We start from the raw sequence: 22,458 nt of genomic DNA on the forward strand, positions 1-22,458 counted from the left end.
TTTTTGGTTTTTAACCCGGGTGTCTGATGATGATGCACCCTTTTATTTCGGACGAGGTTTCTATTCAGGGCTGGATTGTCCCAAAATTTAGTTTCGGTTTCCCGGGCGCTTTCCATCGCACAGTACTTTTGTACTATGGTTGCCAAGTCAGCGAAGCGTGTAAGATCACGACGACCTGTGGCGTTGAGGATTCCCTTGTCCGTGCAATTATTGCAGAAGATTGAGATTGCGTCTTCCTCGCGGCAGTCCTTTATCCTGTTCATAACCAGGAGGAACCTTGCCCAGTAATGATGTACTGTTTCTTCGGGCTTTTGCCTGATTTGGGATAGATCGCTTATGTTTGGGTGGGTGGGTGGAATTAAATCCGGAACTTCACCCAATCTAAGACTCAGAGGCCAAGGAGTTTCCGAACTCTGAAGTTTGGATTCTTGGATGTTGTCCAGTGAATCTAGCCCGTTGCTTGATTCTAAGTTCAGGTCTTGAGTTACATCCTCCCCTCCGCGAGTATCCGGCTTGGAGGGATCGGGAATCCGGATGTAGCTAGTCCTTAAGATAGATGAAGAGTCGCCGTACTGTGCCTCTACCACGGCAACATGATGGGTGACTTGGGGAGAATTAATTTCTCTTAGATCGGGTTTAAACCCAACCTGGTCATAATCCGTAGTGACCCCCAAGGCGGCGATGCGATCCAAGAGCTCGTTTACGGAAGAGAGCTCCATCGGATCTAACTGCTCGACGAGTTCCGAGCTGACGTGGAGATTGCTTTTGATGACCCGAGAGGTCACCGTCTGCGCAACGGCCGAACAGGCGGTCATGAGAAAACCGCCTAGCCGGAGAGTTTGGCCGACAGCCAAGGCTCCCTTAGTAACGGCGCCGTCTTTAAAGACGGGAAGAGGCATCCTTCCTGATTGCGACGGCACAGAGGAACTCTCAATGAAAGCACCAATGTCGGTATCAAAACCGGCGGATCTCGGGTAGGGGGTCCCGAACTGTGCGTCTAGGCCGGATGGTAACAGGAGGCAAGGAACACGATGTTTTACCCAGGTTCGGGCCCTCTTGATGGAGGTAAAACCCTACGTCCTGCTTGATTAATATTGATGATATGGGTAGTACAAGAGTAGATCTACCACGAGATCAAGGAGGCTAAACCCTAGAAGCTAGCCTATGGTATGATTGTTGTATGATGATGTTGTCCTACGGACTAAAACCCTCCGGTTTATATAGACACCGGAGAGGGTTAGGGTTACACAAAGTCGGTTACAATGGTAGGAGATCTTGAATATCCGCATCGCCAAGCTTGCCTTCCACACCAAGGAAAGTCCCATCCGGACACGGGACGAAGTCTTCAATCTTGTATCTTCATAGTCCTGGAGTCCGGCCGAAGGTATAGTCCGGCTACCTGGACACCCCCTAATCCAGGACCCCCTCACCAACCTTCGCCCTCACCGTCCTCCATGTCCCACAGAAAATTCTCAAAGAGATCGACAGGTGTAGACGACGTTTCCTCTAGTGCCAGGACGACGAGGTTTCGGGCGCCAGCTGCAAGGTCAACTGGCCAGCGGTCTGCGCCTCGATGGAGCAAGGAGGCCTGGGCATCCCTGACCTACAGCGTTTTGGCAGAGCGCTACGGCTGCGCTGGCTCTGGATTGCATGGCACCACTCGGAGCGGCCTTGGGTGGGCACCGAGCTGCCTTGCGGCGGCGCGGACAAGGCGCTCTTCGCGGCCTCCACCAGCGTGGCGATCGGCGATGGGGCTCGGGCCTCTTTCTGGCTCTCTCCATGGATCGGCCAGGGCTGCCTCTCGCAGCAGTTCCCAAGGCTGTTCAGCTACTCGCGGCGCAAGAACAGATCGGTGCGGGAGGCCCTCAGCGACGACACGTGGATCCGCGACCTCGCCCGCGGCAACAACCGCCATCTCCTGCCGGACGTCCTCGCCCTTCATCGCCTGCTCCAGGGGACGGACGCGCAGCTGCAGCCAGGAGTGCCGGATGACCTGACGTGGAGTAAAGTGAGCTCAGGAAAGTACACAGCAAGGTCGGACTACCTGGTGCAGTTCTAGGGTAGAATGGCGACCCTCTTCGACCGTCTGGTTTGGAAAGCCTGGGCGCCGGGCAAAATCAAAATTTTTACCTGGTTGCTTCTCCAGGACCGGCTCTGGTGCAATGACAGACTCAAGCAGCGGGGCTGGACAAACACTTACTTCTGTCAACTCTGCGTCAGAAACCTGGAGTCGTCGCGCCACCTCTTTTGGAGCTGCCAAGAAACTGGACGAGTGTGGGCCTAGCTGGGACTGTGGCACGACTGCTCGGCTCTCACCCTGGCCGCGAGCTGGCGCCATGACAGCTCCACCGCAATCGTGCAAGGCATCCTGGAGAAGAGACCGCACCAATGGCGAAAGGGAGTGCGGACGTTGTGCTGGCTTGCTTGCTTGGAGATTTGGCAGGAGAGAAACAACAGCACCTTCAGGTAGCAACTGCCGTGCGTAGCCGGAATCATCAAACGCATACGAGACAACATCGAGTTATGGAGAACCACAGGAGCTGCATGCTTAGAGAGCCCCTTCGGGGACCCCCCCTTGAGAGATAAACCCACTTTTGTTTCTAGGGTTTTTGGCCGTGTATGGCACTCCCTAAACCCTAAAACTTCGATCCTAGGACCCTCACCACCATTGTTGTTTTTCCGTTGCTTTCTGCTATGATCAATGAAAACGCCAGCAATTGCTGGATCTTTCAAAAAAAAGAGGTGAACACCCTGCGCAGCCCTTTTTGACTCGGCAAGCGCTATAGCTAGGGCACCATGGAGAAGGCGGCGAGACGTCCAAGCAAGAAGGCTCGTACGATGTCTACCGACTCCGACGGCCTGGCGGCGCTCGCCCTCCGCCTCTCCAAAAAATTCTTAGGCGGCGAGGAGCACGAGGGCCAGAACATCATGTTCTCGCCGCTGTCCATCTACACCGCGTTGGGCCTCCTGACACCATGGACGAGATCCTAGCCGTGCTCGGCGGGACCTCGCGTGACGAGCTCGCGGGGGTCATGCGACTAGTGTCGAAGCATGCCCTTGCCGCCGACGATCCGTCCGGTCCGCTGGTCGTTGCGTCCGCGTGCAGCGTGTGGTGCCACAAAGATCTGGCGCTGAAGCCGGCCTACCGGAAGGCCGCCGTCAAGTCCTACAAGGCGGACGTACGCGCCGTCGACTTTGTGAAAAAGGTCAGTACAATACTTCTTCGGCGATGCCATCTCGATCTGTAAAAATATATTGAGATATCAAATAGAGTATATTTGTGGCTTTCAATTTCAAGTTTCAATGCTGATCCATCTCTCTCCTGCATGCAGCCGGAGGATGCGAGGAAGGAGATCAACAGGTGGGTCTCTAAGGCCACGAAGAAGCTCATCACCAACGTCTTACCACGGGGCTCAGTGCACCGCGACACTAGGCTCGTGCTCAGTTCACCAATGCCATCTACTTCAAGGGTATGTGGGAGAACGCCTTCAGCAAGAGCCGCACAAAAGACCACACGTTCCACCGCGGCACCGCCTCGACAGCAGCACCGTTCAGGTGCCATTCATGGACGGAAACAGACGCCACAAGTACCTGGTGTCCACATATGACGGGTTCAAGGTGCTTAAGCAATAATGCTAAACATATAAAGAGTTACACGTAATTACACGCTGACTAGAATTTTTTTCATCTACTAACCAATCATAAACTTGCCCCCCTGATTTTCAGGGGTTGGACCGCCTCCCCACCTATTGACCAATCAAATTAACCCTTTTTGTAAAACCTAGTAAATCGTTTGTACGTGTAGCATTGCTTAAGCTCCCCTGCAAGAAGGCGGCCAACAACGGCTCCACTTATTCGATGTGTGTCTTCCTCCCGACAGCGCGAGACGGGCTGTGTAGCCTTGCCGACGAGATGGCGACCGGTGGGCCAAGCTTCCTGTTCGACCACCTGCCGACTCAGTCTAGGAGCGTGACCAAGCTCTGGCTACCCAAGTTCAAGTTGTCCTTCTTCTGCAGCATGAAGAAAGTTCTGGAGATCTTGGGGCTCCGGGCGGCGTTCAGCGGGGAGGCCGATCTGTGTGACATGGTGGACAAGGACTCGGCCGGAAACGACGTGCCGCTGCGGGTAGAGGATGTGTTCCACAGGGCGGTTGTGGAAGTGAACGAGGAAGGCACCGAGGCGGCTGCATTCACCGCCGTCATGACCGTATTATATTGTTGGACACCTCCGTCCGTGCCTGTTGATTTTGTAGCAGACCATCCTTTTGCCTTCTACATAGTGGAGGAGGTGTCCCATACGGTGGTCTTTGCTGGTCATGTCCTTGACCCTTCTGAAACCGAGTGATAAAAGCTATCATGTGTCGAAGATAGATACAAAAGCTCGTTTTAATTGGCACCATAGATCTACCAGCAATGCTACATCTACAGGAGTTTTACGGGCTAGACTGGAGATGGGGTGTATTGATTGGTTGTTAAGATGAAACGGGGCCCACTCTGAAAATCAAAGGGGAACAGATTAGTGAGGGTAGAAGGTTAGTCCGTTAATTCTTGTAGAAGTTTTCTGTACGTCTAGCATTTTTGATAGATCTACTATGAAAAGTTTTCATCGTTTAATTTAGACAAGACAACTAATAGTCCAACCTATTCGGATATATGGTCATGCTCTTTTCATCATAATATTCGCAACATAAATGTTCTTACAAAAAACATGGATGTCTTCTGCATTGTTTATGAAATACTAGTATGTGTTTGCTGATGGAAAAATGTTGCGGGTGTTAGTTCTCTGGTTTCATCTTAATTCTCTCCACCGACCACTACCGGACTAACCCCCCTATGCCGTCGGCCTAGGTCTATGCCGACGGCCACCGTCGGCATACACCCGTCGGCGTAGATCTGGCACGGTGTCATCACAGGGCCTCTGTAGGGTGTGGTAAAAGTTTGGACGCATTTCGAGTAAGCCTCCCCTGAGGCCGCTTGTAAACCGCACTGTCTCCGAGCTAGTATTTGGGTATCGAGAGGTAACATGTCCAATTTGCGCAGGAAGTGCTAGTCATGTTTCTCCGTTGGCCTCGAAACTTCTCGTGCTCTAAGAGGGGGCAACCGCATGGCATGTGCCACGGTGTAACGCCCTGGACACATCCGCCGGTGGTCGTTACTCCTGGCGGGATCTAGACTGGCCCCACAGATCAATACTAGTCTTTTCTGCGCACTTTGTGCTCACTCGTGCGCACCCCGGAGCAACTTCCCGGTCGGTCACCCATCCGGAAACTACTCCAAGCTGAGCACGCTTAACTTTGGAGTTATGTCCGAATGGGCTCCCGAAAAAGAAAGAATTCCTTATTGATATGAGTAGCCTATCATCCCTAACAAGCCAGCTATCACACACAGCCTCGCATTTTTCGGGGACGCGTGCAATATTTGAGAAATTTATTGCTCTGCTATGGTTTCATCGCCGGAAATTGCAGATCAGCAAGGCGCCGAATGAAATTATGCCCGGTAGCGGCATGTGAAATCATTTGTGATATCCTTGTGGCATGCCTAGGGCTTGCACAGATGAGGGAGGAGTGTCATTTCCGACTGCAGCTCTCGATATGTGTGGCATTTTCAAGTGCCGCTCTAGGGACAAGGTAAACTAGATCTTAGGTTATATCCTTTACCGAGCATGACTCTCGGAAAAGGTGTAAACCCTAGATCTAGGTCTCGTACCTTTATCAAGAACCGCACCGACAGACTCTTGGTAAAGGTCAGCGAACACTTAACTCCGCCGCACGGTCTCTTCTCTCTCTTTTTCACCATGCCCCCAACACCCCACCGGCGCCCCTCCCCCCACCACCGAGTGGCCCCCCGTCCCACCGGCGCCCTCCCCCTCGGCCGGTCCCTCACCCCACCCCATCCCCCTCCCCGCCCCACTGCGCCCCCTGACCCCGCCGACACCCCCAACCCCGTCGGCACCATCTCCCCCTCTCAGTGAGTTGTGTCTCCCCCTCCCCGATCTTGTATGTATGCATGAATGTATGTATGGATGCATGGATTTTTATATGGATGCAAGGATTGATGGATGCGTGGATGTATGAACGTATATATGTATGTATTAATGCATGGATTGATGCATGGACTTTTTTGGTAGTAATTTTTTTTGTAGTTTTTTGTATATATCAATATATAGATGGATGGATGTATGTATGTATGCATGAATGCATACATGGATGCAAAGAAGGATGGATGAATGTAGATAATTATTAATTTTCTTGTATAGATAATTGTTGATGCATCTATTAGTTCATGTTGTTTGTATGGATGCTATGGATGCTATGGAGGTCACCTATGTTCCTCCTCTGTGATCTTTTCATAGTAGGAGGAACAAAGGAAGAGCGACCATCACCGATAGTCGATTGATACGTCTCCGTCGTATCTACTTTTCCAAACACTTTTGCCCTTGTTTTGGACTCTAATTTGCATGATTTGAATGGAACTAATCCAGACTGACGTTGTTTTCAGCAGAATTGCCATGGTGTTATTTTTGTGCAGAAATAAAAGTTCTCGGAATGAGCTGAAAATCAACGGAGATTATTTTTGGAATATATAAAAAATATTGGCGAAAGAATCAAGGCCAAGGGGCCCACACCCTGTCCATGCGGGTGGGGGCGCGCCCCCTGCCTCGTTGGCCCCCTGGTGCTCCACCGACCTCAACTCCAACTCCATATATTCGTGTTCGGGGAGAAAAAAATCAGGGAGAAGGATTCATCGCGTTTTATGATACGGGGCCGCCACCAAGCCCTAAACTCTCTCGGGAGGGCTGATCTGGAGTCCGTTCGGGGCTCCGGAGAGGGGGGGGTCCATCGCCATCGTCATCGTCAACCTTCCTCCATCACCAATTTCATGATGCTCACCGCCGTGCGTGAGTAATTCCATCATAGGATTGCTGGACGGTGATGGGTTGGATGACATTTATCATGTAATTTAGTTAGTTTTGTTAGGGTTTGATCCCTAGTATCCATTATGTTCTGAGATTGATGTTGCTATGACTTTGCTATGCTTAATGCTTGTCACTAGGGCCCGAGTGCCATGATTTCGGATCTGAACCTATTATGTTTTCATGAATATATTTGAGTTCTTGATCCTATCTTGCAAGTCTATAATCACCTATTATGTGTTATGACCCGTTAACCCTGAAGTGACAATAATCGGGATACTTATCGGTGATGACAATAGTTTGAGGGGTTCATGTTTTCACTAAGTGCTAATGCTTTGGTCCGGTACTCTATTAAAAGGAGGCCTTAATATCCCTTAGTTTCCATTAGGACCCCGCTGCCACGGGAGGGTAGGACAAAAGATGTCATGCAAGTTCTTTTCCATAAGCACGTATGACTATATTCGGAATAGATGCCTACATTACATTGATGAACTGGAGCTAGTTCTGTGTCACCCTAGGTTATAACTTTTACATGAGGAATTGCATCCAACATAATTCTCCATCACCGATCCAATGCCTACGAGCTTTTCATATATTGTTCTTCGCTTATTTACTTTTCCGTTGGTACTGTTACAATCACTATAAAACCAAAACTGCTACCATTACTTTTGCCACTGGTACCACTACTATCATATTACTTTGCTACTAAATACTTTGATGTAGATGTTAAGTTATTCAGGTTTGGTTGAATTGACAACTCAACTGCTAATACTTGAGAATATTCTTTGGCTCCCCTTGTGTCGAATCAATAAATTTGGGTTGAATACTCTACCCTCGAAAACGGTTGCGATCCCCTATACTTGTGGGTTATCAAGACTATTTTCTGGCGCCGTTGCAGGGGAGCATAGCTCTATTCTTTGAGTCACATGGTATTTATATCTGCTGATCACTATAAAGAACTTGAAAGATCAAAGAACCAAGATCTATCCCTCAAATACGACGGGAGGTAAGGAACTGCCATCACTACAAAAAAACACTTCCGTGATGATACGTGTTTGTGACAGTAGGTCGCATTTTCTGTCATGCATGTACATCCATGACGATTTTATGACAGAATCAAGATAGTCATACCTGTGCTGTTGTAGAAGTGTTCCATGACATTACCAAAATTATCATCACGGAAGTGTGCACGTCCATGACGATAAATCGCGCGTCATAGAAGTGCTTTCGTCAAGGGTGACCGACACGTGGCATCCACCGTAACGGAATGCCGTTAAGCTATCGGGTTGGGTTTTGGATCCGATAACCCGTTAACAGCCCCGACCAATAGGGATTTTCCATGTGTAAAATCATCATTGGCTGGAGGAAACACGTGTCAGCTCATCATTGGGAGAGATGTCATCCACTCATTGGACAGAAGGCGCCTATGATACGTCGACACGTGGCACGGCCCAACAGAGGCCCATTCCTGTGAAAAGGCCGGCCTGTTTGACTTGGTCCAAAGGTGGCGGGCCGGCCCATGGAAAGCCTGTTAACAGCCTGTTCGCATATAGCCCATTTACATCCCGCTAACCCAAGGCCCGTTATGCCCTATCCAAATTAGGCCCAGTAGCGTCATCTGGGCCATCCAATATGATTCCAGTCCCGTTTTCACTTCTGGCCCATGTATGGCCCATGACGTCTTTCGGCCCATATGAGGCCCTATGTAACTCTTGGCCTATTAACAACCCGTGGTGAAACTGGCCCGTAATGAACAGTGTATCACTTTACACCCATTAACGGCCTGTGGTGAAACTGGCACGTAATGAACAGTGTATCACTTTATACCCATTAACGGCTCGTTATTCCGTTGGGCCGTTTCCAGCCCATGTTATCTTTCGGCCTTCTCAGAGCCCATTTAGTCTTGGGCTCATTTCCAGCATTCGTTTACTTACGGCCCGTTACTATCATTTCCTGCTTGTGGGCCAAATTTAGCATGTGGTTACAGTCGGCCCGTTTGTGGTCCGTTAATACGTTGGGCCATTTTCATAGCGTCATCAAATACGGCCTATTAACAATGGCCCCTTATGGTCGGCCCATGAACGGACGATTCCAACTCTAGCCTGGTTACGGCCATAATGCGGCTTGTTATTGGCCCATGTTTGGCCAATCGATCATACGGCCCGTATAAGGCCCATTGATGATACGACCCGTAGAAGGCCCATTGTTTCTACGACCCGTAGAAAGCCTACTGTTTCTACGACCCGTAGAAGGCCCACTATTTCTACGGCTCGTAGGAGGCCCAGTGTTACTACAGTAAATATTAGCCCATGGTTATTGTGGCCTAGTTTTAAAAAATAGGTTATTGCAGCCACTAACAAACTGCGGAAAAAGAACTGCACTGACTACAAGCAAACAAATAGACAAGACAACAAGGAAATAAATAAGCAAGCAACTTATGCTAGGCTATCACGGCTATTACACATATTACATCCACTGGGCATCAAAGTTCGCCACCAGTGCAAATATAGGGAACAAAGCAGCATATAAACGCCGCAGCAAAACAAGTCCAGAACTGAAACCACTTCAGAAGAGTTCAAGAAACAATATTCTGGGTACCCATAATGCTGGCAAGATGCTTAGCAAGCTTATTAACTTTCTCTTGTTTGGCGCTTAAATCCTCCGGCGCTTGCTGTTGCACAAGAAAGTAAGCATCTGAATTCTGCAGGGACTTCCTCAGTCCTTCGGCTTCTTGCCGCAGCACAGCTGACTGATGCCTTTCAGCTTGTAGCTGAGACTGAAGAAGCCGAAGTGATTCAGGCAGCGAGTTCGAAGAGCTTGTGCCAGCGGTACTGGCCAGTAACTCGAACACTACATCAACGCAGAACTGTGGGGTTTTCTCACTGTCTACAAGATCGTTTTTATCACCTTTCTTGGAGACCAACAGGGCTGTCTCACTATCTTGAACCTTATCTGCATTACTTTCTCTACCATTGCATAGTGGGGTGCTCTTCTCCAATATTCTGTTTGCATACTACAAGAGAAACAAGCAGACACATCACAGGTTTAGCTTGTAGTATACGAAACTCATTTTGGTAAACCGGTTCAGTAGTAAGGTGGACAGGATAACAACATGAAACGAACATATATCTATGTACTATGGTCACTGTATTGTCCATATCATTCTAGTTTATGTTCCCTAATCAAGATAGAGACACAGTTCAACTCATATATTTTTAAGACACAGCAGCATAGACAGAATATAAGTGTGAGAAACTACACAGCATTGGCAGCACTTGTAATGTGCATCACATGGGAACATAACTGTTTATACAACCTAAACTAAAATCAACATAGAGCAAAAAGTTAGAACAGTAATCCAGTTAAAGAAATAGGTTTAAAACATACCTGTTGCGCCATTGGAGTTTCAATTGGATCCTTCGAATTCGAAAGTAGTTGGTATAGTAAATATAGTGATGCAACAGCAAAGGAGTATGGACCATAGCTACGGAATCTGACCTGAGAACAGTTGCTCTTTTGCTTTAAACGTGCAGTTTGGGTTAGCTGTGGTGGTCTTCATGCTTTGGGCACTGCTGTAGCTTTACAAACTGCTCGTGTGGGGGTAGTCTGTGGTGGACATGGTGCTTTGTCAACTATAAGTGGGTTACTATCCGCTGGGGTTGCGGTTAGATGGGTTGTAGCTGGTTCTCAGCCCAACGGTGTAAGTGTGCAATCTGGAAGAGTCTCGATTATGTGTGGTGGGGCTAGTTTGTGGGCCAGTACAACCATGGTTCTATCTGCATCGACGGGTAGCACTGTCTTTTGTGAAGAACGGGTTTTTGCTCCCTTAGATACTGCCATCACCCCCTCCAATTCAAATGGCTGATAAACAAGAAAAGAAATTGAACGTATAGACATTGTATGATAGACAAATGTGGTAATTCACATATATGTTGTCTAACCAAACATGATAGCATGACACAATTTCACATATATGATGCCTAACTAAACAGGATAGCATGACACAGTTTCAGATATATGATGGATAACTTAACAGGATATAATGGCATAATTCAACATATAATGAGTACCTAAACAGGGTGACATGACAAAACTATATGATGTGTTTCTAAAATAGGTTGGAATGAAATAATTCACATACATGTTGTCTAAGTATATAGGATGGCATGATATAATTGACATAATTGATTCATATACTAAGCAGCTGGCACTCGCATGTATGATCTCTAAACTAAGCAGATAGAATTCAATATTGTGCATATGATGTCTAAACTAAGCAATGCAAGACACCATATGCATCATATGAGAAATATAAACATTGCAACTTAGAGCATACACCTCAGGTGGGATATAGGACTGGTCATCTGTCTCTGAATCCTCCTCTGAGGAGCTCCCTGTATCCATCGAGATATATGCTTCAACAAGTACCATTGCCTGCTCTGAAGACCTTGTTTTCACTCCAGATTTTTCCATAACCGGCTCAAATGGCTGATACACATGAAGAGTAGTTCAATATACACAGATTATCGACAAATGGAATACGTAATGAAAAAAACGATGGCATGAGATAATTCACATATATGATGCCTGGCTACATGGCGGTGCATAATTCACATATATGATAACTGGCTGAAAAACATGGCATTGCATAATTCACATATCTGATATAGAAAGCAAACAGGAGGCATTCACACAAAGCATGTCTAATCTAAGCAGATGGCATGGCAATGCGAGACACCATATGCATGATATGAGCAATATAACCCAGCCAAGTTAGAGCATGCACCTCGGGGGGGATACAACTTTTCATCTCTCTCTGAATCCTCCTCTGAGGAGCTATCTGTAACCAGCAAGAAATCTGCATCGACAGGTAGCACTGGCTGCTCAGAAGACCTTGTTTTCACTCCAGATTTTCCCATGACCAACTCAAATGGCTGATGCACAGGAAGAGTAGATGAATGTATAAACATTATTGACAAATTGGAATACATTATGGAAAAAATATGGCACGATACAATTCACATATACGATGACTGGCTAAACAGGATGGCATTGCATGATTCACGTATATGATGCCTGGCTAAAGAAGATGGCATTGCATAATTCCCATATACTCCCTCCGTTCCTAAATATTTGTCTTTTTAGAGATTTCAAATGGACTACCACATGCGGATGTATATAGACATATTTTAGAGTGTAGGTTCACTCATTTTGTTTCGTATGTAGTCACTTGTTAAAATCTCTAAAAAGACAAATATTTAGGAATGGTGGGAGTATGATATAGAAACCAAACAGGTGGCATTCACACAAAGCAAATCTAAACTAAGTTGATGACATATAAGATGTATAATGTAAGCAATGCAAGGCGCCATATGCATGATATGACCAACATCAGCATGCCAGGTTAGAGCAAACACCTCAGGTGGTAAACAGGCGTGGTCGGCTCCTTCTGAATCTCCATCTGAACAGTTATCTTCCTATGGAATACAATCTGGAAATGCACGAGGGGGGCACTTCTCCCACCATGGAGCGGCGTCTGCATGACATTATATTCGCACGCAACGGTCTTCTCTTTTCTCTACATGTTGGGTATGATTGTGTACAATATCGGACATGCATAATAAAAAAATAGTTAGATTTTGTAAGGCCTAAGGGGTGCATGCAAAAATCAAGACTGATGGTAGCAAACGAGTGGATGGATCCAAAACTAATGATAGCAGGTAGATTATAGCTTCAGTTTAAAAAGATAAACAATGGATCATCTATTGTTTGTTGCCCACCCAACATGAACCACATAGAAGACCCCAGATGAACCAGATAGTAGACAAATACTATTCATTGTTGGCTCGATGTGAGACTCATGTGCAATTCAAAACTCAAGATTGAACGATAAAGTAGCAGGTAATAATAACCGATGTATAACGTAAGCAAACACGAAAGACTGCGACCTCTCTTCCGGAACTGTGTAGTCCTCAGGTTCATCTGCTCAGTCGATGATGGTAATGCAGTTGGCGTGGCTGCCGGCAACGGGGAAGATGATCTGAGGCGGCGAAAGGAAGTCTGCAGGGGGGATCTCTGCTGCAGTGAATGCGTCTATCGATGGTGCACCTCAGGTGGGGTGGATGACGGCACGGCAGGAGCAGGACATAACACACAGAGTTTTCTTTGACGCCTATCTGAAAATGAAGTAAATCTGTAAGGGCTCCTTAGAATTGGAGGATTCTATAAACGCAGGGACAGGAAAAACACAGGAATAGGATAGGAATGCACGTGCAAAACAGAGCATTTGGAAACATAGGATTTCAGTCAACCTGGGTGTTTGGTTCACATGAATTGGAAGAACAGAGGAATGGAGAAACAAAGTGATGCGACGAGTGTACAACCTCTTTGGCATAGCCTTGTGGACCTCAACATCATTGGGTTAGACGTGGAGGATGGTGTCGATGCTGGTGTGACTGTCGGAGGCGGGGAAGAAGATCTGAGGCCTCTGGAAACGGCGCCGAGGGTACTGCTCCGCTGTGATGGACGGTTCCGTCGTTGGAGTAGCTCCGCTAAGGTGTACGGCGACGAGGTTGAAGCATGAAAAGACAGACAATGTTAATCTAAAGTGGGACCCTAATATCATCTGCAATAGATGATATAAAATACATCACCAAAAAGTGGTAGATGTAAAACACATCAGCCACGCCACGGCCGCCCCAACAGATGTTGTAAGTACTGTTCACTCGAAAATGAACTTCACAATCGAAGCTGAATTTTACTGTCGAAACTGATTGAACTAGTAACAGAGCATTGCAATAGATGTTTAGGGCGTTCGAGCACTAGTAGCAGAGAAGCAGTGATCTAAATCAGCAGACGCTCGAGCAGGGAACGCACTAATAGAGAGCAAGTCATGCAGTAGCACCGCAAGCGAGTGCTAAAGTAGCAACTCCTGTAGCTGTCGGAGGTCGTGCAGTAGCAGCAGCAGCGCAAGCGAGAGCAAGAGCAGAGCAGCAGCACGAACGAAAGCAGGAGCAGTGCAACAGCACAACCGACAGCAAGAACAGAGCCGCAGAGCGAGCGAGAGCCGGAGCAGCTGCAACTAGGTGCCATTGTGGAAGTCACCGCCGAGGAAGCAACAACATGGGGGAGAGACGCCATGGATGATGTGGCCGGCGACGGCGCCGTCGATGGAGACACGCCATGTCTGCTTGGTATCGAGCACCGGCAGCCCCGTGAGATCAAATAAAAGATAAAATGCAGCGGTGAGTGCAGAACCTCCTTGGTGGCGCCGAATTGGCCTTGGCTTCATCGGAGGAATTGGTGAGGGTGCTGCGGTTCCGGTGGGGCGGGTCAAGATGGCGCTGTGGGGATTGAGGTGGCGCGATAGACGAGGCGAACGTCGGGGCAGCTCCTTGGAGGTGGAGGACGGGGCGGCTGATCCGGCGGGACGACGAGATCGACAACGGATCCTCATCCGGTGCGGTGGATCAGGGACGGCGAGCTGTTGCATTGGACGGCGTAGTCGGGGAAGAGTCTCCGGCTGGGCGGCGGTCGGGAGGTGATACGTCTCCAACGTATATATATTTTTTGGTTGCTTCATGCTATATTATCTACTGTTTTGGACTATATTGGGCTTTATTTTCCACTTTTATATTATTTTTGGGACTAACCTATTAACCGGAGGCCCAGCCTAGAATTGCTATTTTTTTGCCTATTTCAGTGTTTCGAAGAAACGGAATATCAAATGGAGTCCAAACGGAATAAAATCTTTGGGAACATGATTTTCTCACCGAATGTGATCCAGGAGACTTGGACCCTGCTCCGAGGAACAAAAGAGGCAGTCACGAGGGTGGGGGCGCCCCCCCTAGGGTGCGCCCCCTGCCTCGTGGGCCCCTCGGTGCTCCTCCGACGTACTTCTTCCTCCTATATATATACATGTACCCCCAAACGATCAGAACAGGAGCCAAAAACCTAATTCCACCGCCGCAACTTTCTGTATCCACGAGATCCCATCTTGGGGCCTGTTCCGGAGCTCCGCCAAAAGAGGGCCGTCATCACGGAGGGCTTCTACACCATCATAGCCTCTCCGATGAAGTGTGAGTAGTTTACCTCAGACCTTCGGGTCCATAGTTAGTAGCTAGATGGCTTCTTCTCTCTCTTTGAATCTCAATACAAAGTTCTCCCCCTCTCTTGTGGAGATCTATTCGATGTAATCTTGTTTTTGCAGTGTGTTTGTTGAGACCGATGAATTGTGGGTTTATGATCAAGTCTATCTATGAATAATATTTGAATCTTCTCTGAATTCTTTTATGTATGATTGGTTATCTTTGCAAGTATATTCGAATTATCTGTTTGGTTTGGCCAACTAGATTGGTACTTCTTGCCATGGGAGAAGTGCTTAGTTTTGGGTTCAATCTTGCGGTGTCCTTTCCAAGTGATAGAAGGGGCAGCAAGGCACGTATTGTATCGTTGCCATCGAGGATAACAAGATGGGGTTTATTTCATATTGCATGAATTTATCTCTCTACATCATGTCATCTTGCTTAAGGCGTTACTCTGTTTTTAACTTAATACTCTAGATGCATGCTGGATAGCGGTCGATGAGTGGAGTAATAGTAGTAGATGCAGAATCGTTTCGGTCTACTTGTCACAGACGTGATGCCTATATACATGATCATGCCTAGATATTCTCATAACTATGCTCAATTCTGTCAATTGCTCAACAGTAATTTGTTCACCCACCGTAGAATACTTATGCTCTTGAGAGAAGCCACTAGTCAAACCTATGGCCACTGGGTCTATTCTTATCATATCAATCTCCATCACTTTAATCTTGCTTTGCTTTTTTACTTTGCCTTTACTTTTTACTTTACTTCTTTATACCAAAAATACCAAAAATATTATATCTATCAGATCTCACTCTCGTAAGTGACCGTGAAGGGATTGACAACCCCTAATCGCGTTGGTTGCGAGTAGCTATCGTTTTGTGCAGGTACGAGGGACTTGAGCGTGGCCTCCTACTGGATTGATACCTTGGTTCTCAAAAACTGAGGGAAATACTTACGCTACTCTGCTGCATCATCCCTTCCTCTTCGGGGAAAACCAATGCAAGCTCAAGACGTAGCAAGAAGGATTTCTGGCGCCGTTGCCGGGGAGTCTACGTAAAAAGTCAACATACCAAATACCCATCACAATCCCTATCTCTCACATTACATTATTTGCCATTTGCCTCTCGTTTTCCTCTCCCCCACTTCACCCTTGCTGTTTTATTCGCCCTCTCTCACTCTATCCTCCCTCTATATTTGCCTCTTTTCCCTCACCATGTCAGAACCAAAAAGAGTTGGGGGTTCTCTCCCAAGTTCTAGTGCCTTAGACAATCCTGCTATCTTATCTAAACTTATAAATCGGAATGCTATAGAACAACTTGCCAGAGTTATCAATGAGAACCTTAGTAATTTTGATGAAGATGATTCTGGAATTTTTCGTTATTTACTTGATGAATCTTTGAAAGATGCTTGCGATAGGCTGTTAAGGATCCGGGCTTGCTATGTACCCCAATATCAAATTGAGGTTTACTTAAAAAGCTTTTATGTTGGGCTGCCTGCTTCGTTCAAACAAGTTTTAGATTCTATTTTCGAAGGGGGTTTCCTTGAAGGGGACCCCATAGATACCTATGAGAGGATGAAAACTATATTTGGGCACCCCATTAATGAGAAAGCTGAAATCACATCTCTCTTGCTTTCTTACCAAAACGAATCTATTAAAGAGATAAAAGCTAGCCTAGATGCCAATTTCCGCAACATTCTTAATCTTTCTTCTACCACTAATGGACATGTACTTTGTCAAAATAGAAAGATTAATTCCATAGATAACAAGTTTTCTCTCTTTCTCTCTAAAACCAAAAATGTCAATACCTAGATCTATCCTCGCTTTTATGCCTAGCTAGGGGCGTTAAACGATAGCGCTTGTTGGGAGGCAACCCAACTTTATTTTTATTCCTTGCTTTTTGCTCCTGTTTAGTAATAAATAAATTATTTATCCTCTGTTTTGGTTGTGTTTTTTGTGTTTAATTAGTGTTTGTGTCAAGTAGAACCGTTGGGAAGACTTGGGCAAAGTCTTGTTGAACTTGCTGTAAAAAACAGAAACTTTAGTGCTCACGAGAACTGCTTTCGTTTTTATTTGAAGAGTGATATTTAGTTAATTCTTTTTGTAGACGATTAATAGATAAATTCCTCACGTCCAGCAATTTATTTTAGAATTTTTGGGGTTCCAGATCTTGCGCTAGCTACAGATTACTACAGACTGTTCTGTTTTTGACAGATTCTGTTTTTCGTGTGTTGTTTGCTTATTTTGATGAATCTATGGCTAGTAAAATAGTTTATAATCCATAGAGAAGTTGGAATACAGTAGGTTTAACACCAATATAAATAAATAATGAGTTCATTACAGTACCTTGAAGTGGTCTTTTGTTTTCTTTCGCTAACGGAGCTCACGAGTTTTCTATTTTGAGTTTTGTGCTGTGAAGTTTTCAAGTTTTGGGTGAATTATTTTGATGGATTATGGAACAAGGAGTGGCAAGAGCCTAAGCTTGGGGATTCCCATGGCACCCCAAAGATAATCCAAGGACACCAAGAAGTCAAATCTTGGGGATGCCCCGGGAGGCATCCCCTCTTTCGTCCACTTCCATCAGTAATTTACTTGGAGCTATATTTTTATTCACCAACATGATATGTGTTTTGCTTGGAGCGTCTTGTATTATTTGTGTCTTAGTATGCCACAATCATCCTTGCTGTACACACCTTTTGAGAGAGCCATACATGAATTAAAATTTGATAGAATACTATATGTGCTTCACTTATATCTTTTGAGCTAAGTAGTTTTGCTCTATGTGCTTCACTTATATCTTTTGAGCGTTATAATTTTGCTCTATGTGCTTCACTTAGATCTTTTAGAGCACGGTGGTGGATTTGTTTTAAAGAAACTATTGATCTCTCATGCTTCACTTAAATTATTTTGAGAGTCTCTTAATAGCATGGTAATTTGCTTAATAATAATAAGCTTGGTATTCAAGATTTGTGAAACTTTCTTTTGGGTGTGTTGAATACTAAGAAAACATTGAAGCTTGATAATTGTTTTGAGATATGGAGGTGATAATATTAAAGTCATGCTAGTTGAATAGTTGTGAATTTAAAGAATACTTGTGTTAAAGTTTGTGATTCCCGTAGCATGCACGTATGGTGAACCGTTATGTGATGAAGTCGGAGCATGATTTATTTATTGATTGTCTTCCTTATGAGTGGCGGTCGGGGACGAGCTATGGTCTTTTCCCACCAATCTATCCCCCTAGGAGCATGCGCGTAATACTTTTCTTTGATAACTTCTAGATTTTTGCAATAAGAATATGAGTTCTTTATGACTAATGTTGAGTCCATGGATTATACGCACTCTCACCCTTCCACCTTTGCTAGCCTCTCTAATATCGCGCACTTTTCGCCGGTATCATACACCTACCATATACCTTCCTCAAAACAGCCACCATACCTACCTATTATGGCATTTCCATAGCCATTCCGAGATATATTTGCCATGCAACTTTCCACCATTCCGTTCATGACACATGCCATCATTGTCATATTGCATATCCCGGTACACCGTCGGATGCATTCACATAGAGTCATATTTTGTTCTAAGTATCGAGTTGTAATTGTTGAGTTGTAAGAAAAATAAAAGTGTGATGATCATCATTATTAGAGCATTTTCCTAGTGAGGAAAGGACGATGGAGACTATGATTCCCCCATAAGTCGGGATGAGACTCCGGACGAAAAAAAAGAGGCCAAAGAAGCCCAAATAAAAAGAGGCCATAAAAAAGAGAAAAGGCCCAAATTAAAATAAAGAAATAAATAAATAAATAAAATGAGAGAAAAAGAGAGAAGGGACAATGTTACTATCCTCTTATCACACTTGTGCTTCAAAGTAGCACCATGATCTTCATAGTAGAGAGTCTCTCATGTTATCACTTTCATATACTAGTGGGAATTTTACATTATAAAACTTGGCTTGTATATTCCAATGATGGGCTTCCTCAAATTGCCCTATGTCGGTGTCAAAACCAGCGGATCTCGGGTAGGGGGCCCCGAACTGTGCGTCAAGGCCGGATGGTAACAAGAGACAATGGACATGATGTTTTTACCCAGGTTCGGGCCCTCTCGATGGAGGTAATACCCTACTCCTGCTTGATTAATATTGATGATATGGGTAGTACAAGAGTAGATCTACCACGAGATCAAGGAGGCTAAACCCTAGAAGCTAGCCTATGGTATGATTGTTGTATATGGAGTTGATGTCCTACGGACTACAACCCTCCGGTTTATATAGACACCGGATAGGGTTAGGGTTACACAGAGTCGGTTACAATGGTAGGAGATCTTGAATATCTGCATCGCCAAGCTTGCCTTCCATGCCAAGGAAAGTCCCATCCGGACACGGGACGAAGTCTTCAATCTTGTATCTTCATAGTCCTGGAGTCCGGCTGAAGGTATAGTCCGGCTACCCGAACACCCCCTAATCCAGGACTCCCTCATTAGCCCCTGAACCAGGCTTCAATGATGACGAGTCCGGCGCGCAGATTGTCTTCGGCATTGCAAGGCGGGTTCCTCCTCCAAGTCCTTCATAGAAGATTGTAAACACCAAGAGTAGTGTCCGGCTCTGCAAAATAATTTTCCACATATTGCCATAGAGAGAATAATATTAACACAAATCAAATCTGCCGACGTATTCTGCAGTGCGTCATCACACTACGGCCAAGTCCTTTACTCGAATCGTTTTTACTTTTCCACCTCAGCACGTTTTGTGAGGCGGTTTCCTTGGCATGTCTTGTCAAAGCAGAGATCGTGTACCCCCTTTTACAGGATTCTCATCAATACGGACGTGGGTAACCCAACCGCGCCCGTTAGCACGTTTCCTCGATTAAAGACGAGTCCCAAACGGTTACGGGGAGGGCTCTTGGTATTCAACCTCTTATAAAGAGACCAAGGCCTTACTCCTTTTTTCAATCTCAAGCGAGTTCGCCCGTCGCCTCGAGTTCCAACACCCTAGGCTCCAGATTCGAGGCGCTTCGGACCTTTGACAATGTCCGGTTCTGACCTTCAAGGCCGATGGACGCCCTCCTCCATCACGGAGGAGGACGTACTAAAGTTGAGGGAGGCTAAGTTCCTGACCGGCAAAATTTTGCATAGGTTGCCTGCTCAAGGGCAGGTCATTCCCAGTCCCCAGCCCGGTGAGAGCGTGGTGTTCATGTCTCACTTCCTTCGGGGGTTGGGCTTCCCAATGGATCCCTTTGTGAGGGGACTGCTGTTTTATTACGGGCTGGAATTCCATGACTTAGCTCCAGAGTCCATCCTCCATATCTCCTCGTTTATTGTCGTGTGTGAAGCGTTCCTCCGTGTTACCCCTCACTTGGGATTATGGCTCAAGACCTTCAAAGTGGAGCCGAAGATGATCAAGGGACGGCACACAGAGTGCGGAGGCGTTGTTATAAGCAAAAATGCTGATGCTCCATGGCCCGAGGGCTCTTTTCAAGAGGAGCTAGGCTTGTGGCAACGAGACTGGTTTTATATTACCGCTGCCCGGATGTAACACCCTCGATGCGACTATATCTCCCACGTGTCGAGGCACGACTTAGAGGCATAATCGCATTGAAGGCATATGTCGCAAGTGAGGTAATCTTCACACAACCCATGTAATACATAAGGGAAAGAGATACATAGTTGGCTTACAATCGCCACTTCACACAATTACATGAATAAACATTACATCAATCAAATACACTCATGGTCCGACTACGGAACCAAAATAAAAGAAGAACCCCAAATGCGACAAAGGTCCACGATCAACCCCAACTGGGCTCCACTACTGATCAACTAGAACGAAACAACACAAAGGACAAGATCTTCATCGAGCTCCTCCTGAGCTTGGTTGCGTCATCTGCACGGACTCATCGGCACCTGCAAACTGGTTTTGGAAGTATCTGTGAGCCACGGGGACTCAGCAATCTCGCACCCTCGCGATCAAGACTATTTAAGCTTATGGGTAAGGTAAAGGTATGAGGTCGAGCTGCAGCAAGCGACTAGCATATATGGTGGCTAACATACGCAAATGAGAGCGAGAAGAGAAGGCAAAGCACGGTCGATAAAGGTATGATCAAGAAGTGATCCTAGACTACCTACGTCAAGCATAACTCCAACAACCGTGTTCACTTCCCGGACTCCGCCGGAAAGAGACCATCACGGTTACACACGCTGTTGATTCATTTTAATTAAGGTCAAGTTCAGGTTTTCTACAACCTGACGTTAACAAATTCCCATCTCCCACAACTGCGGGCACGGCTTTTGAAAGTTCAAATCCCTGCAGGGTGTCCCAACTTAGCCCATCACAAGCTCTCACGGTCAACGAAGGAATAGACCTCCACCCGAGACGTTCCGATCAGACTCGGTATCCCGGTACAACAAGACATTTCGACAGGGTAAAACTAAACCAGCAACACCGCCCGATGTGCCGACATCCTGATGGGAGCTGCACATATCTCGTTCTCAGGGCACACCGGATTGTCTAAACTTCCGGTAGGCCAGCCCAGAGTTGCCCCTAGTAGCCACCGGCGGCTGACAGTTCGGACCAACACTTAGACAAGCACTGGCCCGGGGGGTTAAAATAAGATGACCCTCGGGATGCGTGACTCCCAAGGGAAAAAAAGGCTGGGTGGCAAATGGTAAAACCAAGGTTGGGCATTGCTGGCAAAGCTTTACTTAAGGCGAACTGTCAAGGGGTTCCCATTATAGCCCAACCGCGTAAGGGACGCAAAATCCGGGAACATAACACCGATATGACGGAAACTAGGGCCGCAAGAGTGGAACAAAACACCAGGCATAAGGCCGAGCCTTCCACCCTTTACCAAGTATATAGATGCATTAATTAAATAAGATATATAGTGATATCCCAACAAGTAAGTAAATGTTCCAACAAGGAACGGCCTCCAATCTTCACCTGCAACTAGCAACGCTATAAGAGGGGCTGAGCAAAGCGGTAACATAGCCAATCAACGGTTTGCTAGGACATGGTGGGTTAGAGGTTTGACATGGCAACTTGGGAGGCTGACAAGCAAATGGTAAGCATCGTAGCATTGGCATAGCAAGAGCGAGCAAACTAGCATAGCAAAGATAGTAGTGATTTCAAGGGTATGATCATCTTGCCTGAAATCCCGCAAGGAAGAAGAACGAGTCCATGAAGAAGATAAACGGACGTAGACGAACGGATCCTCACAACACGACGTTACCGGAACCAACCCGAAGAAGCAACACCGGAAAGAAGCAAACAATCATGGTAAACAACCACCACATAGACATGGCATGATGCACAAACAAGTATGATGCATGTCCGGTTTAATGATACATGTCATGGCAAAGTGCACAAGCAATCCTACAAATTAAGGGGAGCTCAATATGCATCGGGATGCATATTGACAAAACACCACATCAATTATTTAGTTCTCTCTTGTTTATGTACCCAAC

The 22,458-nt window shown here is 46.3% G+C and overlaps 1 pseudogene; it reads left to right on the forward strand.

Moving 5' to 3' along the window:
• Window positions 1-2,796: 2,796 nt before the first annotated feature.
• LOC125506592 (serpin-Z2A-like) lies at window positions 2,797-4,344 on the forward strand (annotated as a pseudogene).
• Window positions 4,345-22,458: the final 18,114 nt, after the last annotated feature.

Source organism: Triticum urartu, chromosome 5A (genome assembly GCF_056163025.1).
Source record: "Triticum urartu cultivar PI428250 chromosome 5A, HENAU_Tu73, whole genome shotgun sequence".
Taxonomy (NCBI): Eukaryota; Viridiplantae; Streptophyta; class Magnoliopsida; order Poales; family Poaceae; genus Triticum; species Triticum urartu.